This window comes from Salvelinus sp. IW2-2015, unplaced genomic scaffold, assembly GCF_002910315.2.
Source record: "Salvelinus sp. IW2-2015 unplaced genomic scaffold, ASM291031v2 Un_scaffold1374, whole genome shotgun sequence".
In the NCBI taxonomy this organism is placed as follows: domain Eukaryota; kingdom Metazoa; phylum Chordata; class Actinopteri; order Salmoniformes; family Salmonidae; genus Salvelinus; species Salvelinus sp. IW2-2015.
In genome coordinates, this window is record NW_019942865.1 from 120,195 (window position 1) to 126,741 (window position 6,547).

Here is a 6,547-nt window from a genome sequence, read left to right on the forward strand (position 1 = left end):
TAATCACCACCATCAAACAACACACCCCAGGATCCATCCCAATAACCACTGTGTTCCTTCCTCTGGACAGACTCTGTGGTCACTCTCAGGTCCCAGCCTTATTCTTCCTAACATCAATGTCCCAGCGTGTGTTCCTGAGTTAAACCTTCATAGCCCAGGACCATTCTATGGCTATCAAACCTCTCTGGGTTGTCAGGAAGCTGCTGTTCCTCATCACTGTATCTCACACTGGTCAGATCATTAGACAGGATGAGATGTGGGTGGGCAGTGTTGGGGTCCAGAGTCACTGGAACTGAACAGAGAACAGAAACACACTAAATTAATTCATATGAAGGGGAATACATTACTGTATATAATATATAATGCTATGTGTTGTCTGTTTTGTGTTATATGTGTGCACATTACTTATTGTGAAATCCTCACAATTTCACATGTGTAAATGAACCATCTGCTTTTGAATTATTACACTGAAAAGGACTTGATGTTGTAAAGAAAATGGATGTTATTTATTTTAAAGACACACTCCAGCTAGTCTTGTACTTGTCCTGTTAAAAAGAATATCTCATGTATAAATACAGTAATGTTCCCAGATTAAAGGGGAATAAATACTTGTTTTAGACACAACTGCAAACTTCAAGGAGTTGACCATTCAATGAGTTGGTCTGGTGGGTGCACTGTGATGTCATCGTCCTCCCCTCGCTTGAGGGACAATGAGGACGAAATAGGAAAGCCCCCCAACACTTGTACCATGTTATGAGGATTCCTGAACCATCTTTTGAGATGAGCCTTTGTTCAGTGAATCAGGTGATACATGAGGTGAGAAGTACGGCAGATAGATATGTGGTTAGAGCGTAGGGCCAGTAACCAAAAGGTTGCCAGATTGAATCCCGAGCTGACAATATTCCCCGGTAGGCCGTCATTGTAAATAAGAATTTGTTCTTAACTGACTTGCCTAGTTAAATAAGTAAAAAATAAAAAAGGAGACTGGAGTGCCACTTTAAAAATCATTCACAGTCTCTTTTTCTGTATTGGAGAGTCATAGTGATGTCATGGCCTACAGTATATAATACCTTCTTATACCCCTTAATACTTACTGTACTTAACTATTCCCTGCATCTTCTTCCAGACTCTGAACTGCAGGTTGCCCAGGTGATTTACCATGTCTATCAGCGCTCCTGAAACCCTCTCTGGATCTGGCAGTGTACACTGGGCTCTGGCAGAACATTCAGGAGTCAGTGTTGCTGTGGGGTTTGATACAGAACCACAGAGAAGAGAGAGACATAATAAAGTCCCCTTACCTTTTCACTGTATCCTTGTAGTTCTGTAGGGAAACAAAATAACACATTTAAAGATGTATTGATCATCAAATCAATCTAAACTCATTCAATTGATTACTACAATATTTATTTCATAACTGATAGGGCAGTTGATTTATCAGAGTCGATTAGTCCTTACCTGCAGGAATGAGATGTCCTCAGCTCCAGCTCTTCCTCTATGGTTCTGATTGTGTCTGAAAGTGTTGATATCTCTCTGCTCATCAGCTCAATCTTCTACTTTATCATCTGACTCTTCTGCTCCTCCTTCTCCTGTAAGGGCTTCAGTGAAGTCTTGAGTTCTTCCTGGAATGAAACAACATATGAAGAGATGCGTGTGTGTAAAAGGAGTGGATTGCACTCAGATCTTTATTCACATGTGACTATACACTCTTGGGAAAAAAGGTGCTATCTATAACCTTAAAGGTTTGGCTTTCCCCATAGGAGAACCCTGTGAAGAAACCATTTCTCATTCCAAGTTAACCGTTTTGGGTCCAGGTAGAACCTTTTTGGGTTCCATGTTGAACTATTTCCACAGAGGGTTCTATATGGAACCTAAATGGGTTCTACCTGGTACCAAAAAGGGTGCTCCTACGGAGCAGCCGAAGAACCCTTTTGGAACCCTTTTTTATTAAGAGTGTACGTAGGATAAATCCATTTGAATTCAATCACTTTTTCACAGCACTCCTTTTGACTTTTTGTATTTAAATGCCAAAATATTCATGAGATAAAGATGCTCAAAGTTGATCCATTTTAGATTCGCAACCTTTCCATGAGAGATCCATGCTTCATCACTTGAAAACATAAACAGATGAGATTGATATCATATAAAAGCTTACGAACAGGGTTGTCAAACTATTTTATAACCACAGCTTTAGCTGACTATCTGAATGTTACAGCGCTGGTCTGTTGTGAGTGTTGCTCTTCCTGCTAAACAGGGGTGCAATCATTAGTCCAAATAACTGCAACTAAAATGCTAGTTCTTTTGGACCAATGCAGGTAAGTCCCTCCCTGGTTCGTTTGTTTCCATTTAAGATACATTTTGCAACTAAATCGGCTGAATTAATACAGCCCTTGGAGTGGGGTGGAGCTCTCTGCTAATTTCCAGGACACTCCACTAGATGTCAGTGTTTAGTTAAATATAACTGGTTTTAAACTGTGTAACTGATCAATGTACCATCATACCAGGCTAATTGATGGTGTTGATTATAAAACACATGATCCAAAGCAGCCATTCACTCCCCTCACAGTGAGACAGAATCCCCAGAGGATCAGAGTGCAGCTAGACTGGGAAGGAGGAAAGCTGTCATTCTCTGACCCTGTCAATAACACACATCTACACACACACTTTCACCGAGAGAGTCTTTCCATTCATCAGCAATCTGTCCTCTCCACCCTCTGAGGGTGTGACCAGGTAAGGTGACTTCATTAAAGAGAAGGTTGCACGATATATTTCCACAAATCTAACAACGTACATGAATGATATTCCATATACAGTGGCAAGAAGAAATATGTTGAAGTTGTTGAATGAATATGTCGAAGATGTTGAATGAATATGTTGAATGAATATGTTGAAGTTGTTGAATGAATATGTTGAAGTTGTTGAATGAATATGTTGAAGTTGTTGAATGAATATGTTGAAGTTGTTGAATGAATATGTTGAAGTTATTGAATGAATATGTTGAAGTTGTTGAAGTTATTGAATGAATATGTTGAAGATGTTGAATATGTTGAATGAAGATGTTGAAGAATGCCAAGAGTGTGCAAAGCTGTCATCAAGGCAAAGGGTGGCTACTTTGAAGAATCTCACATCTAAAATACATTTAGATTTGTTTCACACTTTTTCGGTGTTATTTCATGGTTTTGATGTCGTCACTATTATTCTACATTGTAGAAAATAGTAAAAAATAAAGAAAAACCCTTGAATGAGTAGGTGTGTTGAAACTTTTGACTGGTACTGTACATACTGTAGGTCAAGTAGTGTTAAATACATCTTCTACCTTATGATCCAGTACAGTTTCATCTATTGGGCAGCAGTCATGGCTTTTATGCTTTTTTGAAGTTTGACACACAAAACAGATGGGCTGTTTATCCTCCAGACAGAAGAGSTTGAGTTTCTCACTGTGCTGACTGCAGAGCACCTCAGACCCTGCTGAAGCTCTCTGGCTTCTATCCTGTAAGTAGGCCTCACACAGGTTCTTTAAAACCAGGTTACAGGGGGGGAATTCCATTGAGGATTTCTTTCTGCAGACTGGAGATTGTCGAGATGTCTTCTGTTTCCAGTATTCCTCCAGACAGGCTTTACAGAAGCTGTGGCTACACACAACAGGACCACAGGATCCTTGAAGATGTAATAACATACAGGACAGGAGAAATCATCCTCTGGGAGAGGTTTAGAGGCCATTTTGTCAACACCTCCGTCTCTCTGCTGTAATATCTTCTGGACTGAAGCCTCTCAGCAGTGAAGACTGTAGAACTTGGTAATTCCTATTTTTTTATTTTCTTTTGTTCAGCGATTCTTGTTTTGATCCTTGATTATTTCCAAATGTTATAAGTCCTTCGATAAGACAAACATATCCTTGAGGTTGAATGTTACAGCACTGTTTTGTTGTAGACGACCCCAGCATATCATTCACACACTTTTACTGAGAGAGTCTTTCCATTCATCGGGAATTATTGTCTCCACCCTCTGAGGGTGTTACCAAGTAAGGTGTACAGTATGACGGTGCCACGTTGAATGTCACTGAGCTCTTCARTAAGGCCATTCTACTGCCAATGTTTGTCTATGGAGATTGCATTGCTGTGTGCTCAATTTTATACACCTGACAGCAACTGCTGTGGCTGAAATAATCTAATCCGCTAATTTGAAGGCGTGTCTACATACTTTTGTATATACAGTGTCTTCGGGAAGTATTCAGACCCCTTGACTTTTTCCACATTTTGTTGTGTGGAATTTTGTTGTTTGTTCTAAAATAGATTAAAATATTATTTTTTTTCCTCTCAACAAGCTACACACAACACCCCATAATGACTAAGCAATGACTCAGACCCTTTACTCAGTACTTTGTTGAAGCACCTTTGCAATGTTACGTAGATAGAAAAAAGCTGTCCTTGAAACAGTCTTGATATGTTCGTCAAAAGAGAGATCAGGGTCCAGAGTAACGCCGAGGTCCTCACAGTTTTATTTGAGACGATTTTAGAACCATCAAGTTCTCATTTACAATTGCGACCTGGCCAAGATAAAGCAAAGCAGTTCGACACATACAACAGAGTTACACATACAGTCAATAATACAGTAGAAAAATAAGTCTATATACAATGTGAGCAAATCTGTGAGATAAGGGAGGCAAAGGCAAAAAAGGCCATGGTGGTGAAGTAAATATAATATGAGCAAGTAAAACACTGGAATGGTAGATTTGCAGTGGATGAATGTGCAAAGTAGAAATAGAAATAATGGGGTGCAAAGGAGCAAAATAAATAAATAAATACAGTAGGGGAGAGGTAGTTTTGGGCTAAATTATAGATGGGCTAGTACAGGTGCAGTAATCTGTGAGCTGCACTGACAGCTGGTGCTTAAAGCTAGTGAGGAGATAAGTGTTTCCAGTTTCAGAGACTTTGTAGTCGTTCCAGTCATTGGCAGCAGAGAACTGGAAGGAGGAAGGAGGAAGGAGCAAATCTTCCAAAGAAGATTTGGTTTTGGGGTGACCAGAGAGATATACCTGCTGGAGCGGTGTGCTACAGGTGGGTGCTGCTATGGTGACCAGCGAGCTGTGATAAGGGGGACTTTACCTAAGCAGGGTCTTGTAGATGACCTGGGCCAGTGGGTTTGGCGACGAGTATGAAGCGAGGGCCAGCCAACGAGAGCGTACAGGTTGCAGTGGTGAGTAGTATTTGGGGCTTTGGTGACAAAATGGATGGCACTGTGATAGACTCCATCCAATTTATTGAGTAGGGTATTGGAGGCTATTTTGTAAATGACATCGCCGAAGTCGAGGATCGGTAGGATGGTCAGTTTTACAAGGGTATGTTTGGCAGCATGAGTGAAGGATGCTTTGTTGCGAAATAGGTAGCCAATTCTAGATTTAACTTTTGGAGATGGAGATGTTTGATGCGAGTCTGGAAGGAGAATTTAGTCTAACCAGACACCTAGGTATTTGTAGTTGTCCACATATTCTAAGTCAGAACAGTCCAGAGTAGTGATGTTGACGGGCGTGCAGGTGCAGGCAGCGATCGGTTGAATAGCATGCATTTAGTTTTACTTGCATTTAAGAGCAGTTGGAGGCCACGGAAGGAGAGTGTATGGCTTGAAGCTCGTCTGGAGGGTTATTAACACAGTGTCCAAAGAAGGGCCAGAAGATACAGAATGGTGTTGTCTGCGTAGAGGTGATCAGAGACTCACCAGCAGCAAGAGCGACATCATTGATGTATACAGAGAAGAGAGTCGCCAAGAATTGAACCCTGTGGCACCCCCATAGAGACTGCCAGAGGCCCGGACAACAGGCCCTCCATTTGACACACTGAACTCTATTAGAGAAGATGTTGGTGAACCAGGCGAGGCAATCATTTGAGAAACAAAGGCTATTGAGTCTGCGATGAGGATGTGGTGATTGACAGAGTCGAGAGCCTTGGCCAGGTCGATGAATACGGCTGCACAGTATTGTCTCTTATCGATGTAGGTTATGAAATCGTTAGGACGCGTGAGCGTGGCTGAGGTGCACCATGACCAGCTCTGAAACCAGATTGCACAGCTGAGAAGGTGCGGTGGGATTCGAAATGGTCGGTAATCTGTTTGTTGACTTGCTTTCGAAGACCTTAGAAAGGCAGGGTAGGATAGATATAGGTCTGTAGCAGTTTGGGTCAAGAGTGTCCCCCTTTGAAGAGGGGATGACCGCAGCTGCTTACGAAACTTTGGGAATCTCAGACGAAACGAAAGAGGTTTAACAGGCTAGTAATAGGTGGCAACAATTTTGGCAGATCATTTTAGAAAGGGTCCAGATGTCTAGCCCAGCTGATTTGTAGGGGTCCAGATTTTGCAGCTCTTCAGAACATCAGCTGACTGGATATGGGAGAAGGAGAAATGCGGAAGGCTTTGGTGAGTTGCTGTGGGGGGTGCAGTGCTGTTGACCGGGTAGGGGTAGCCAAGTGGAAAGCATGTCCAGCCGTAAAAAAATGCTTCCCCAGAAAACAACTACCATGAGACACCCACTTTCTCATCAGGAGATCCTCTTGGAGAA

General features: G+C 41.8%; 1 protein-coding gene and 1 long non-coding RNA gene across 2 annotated transcripts in view; one reads left to right on the forward strand and one right to left on the reverse strand.

Moving 5' to 3' along the window:
• On the reverse strand, window positions 1-1,615 carry LOC112070588 (uncharacterized). Its single transcript, XR_002893929.2, has 4 exons — window positions 1,456-1,615; window positions 1,299-1,321; window positions 1,095-1,213; window positions 1-292 (listed from the first exon to the last, which is right to left on the reverse strand). It is a non-coding gene; the product is annotated as an uncharacterized lncRNA (long non-coding RNA).
• LOC112070587 (E3 ubiquitin-protein ligase TRIM39-like) overlaps window positions 1-6,547 on the forward strand; it is a 61,186-nt gene that overhangs the window by 8,539 nt on the left and 46,100 nt on the right. The window lies entirely within an intron of this gene.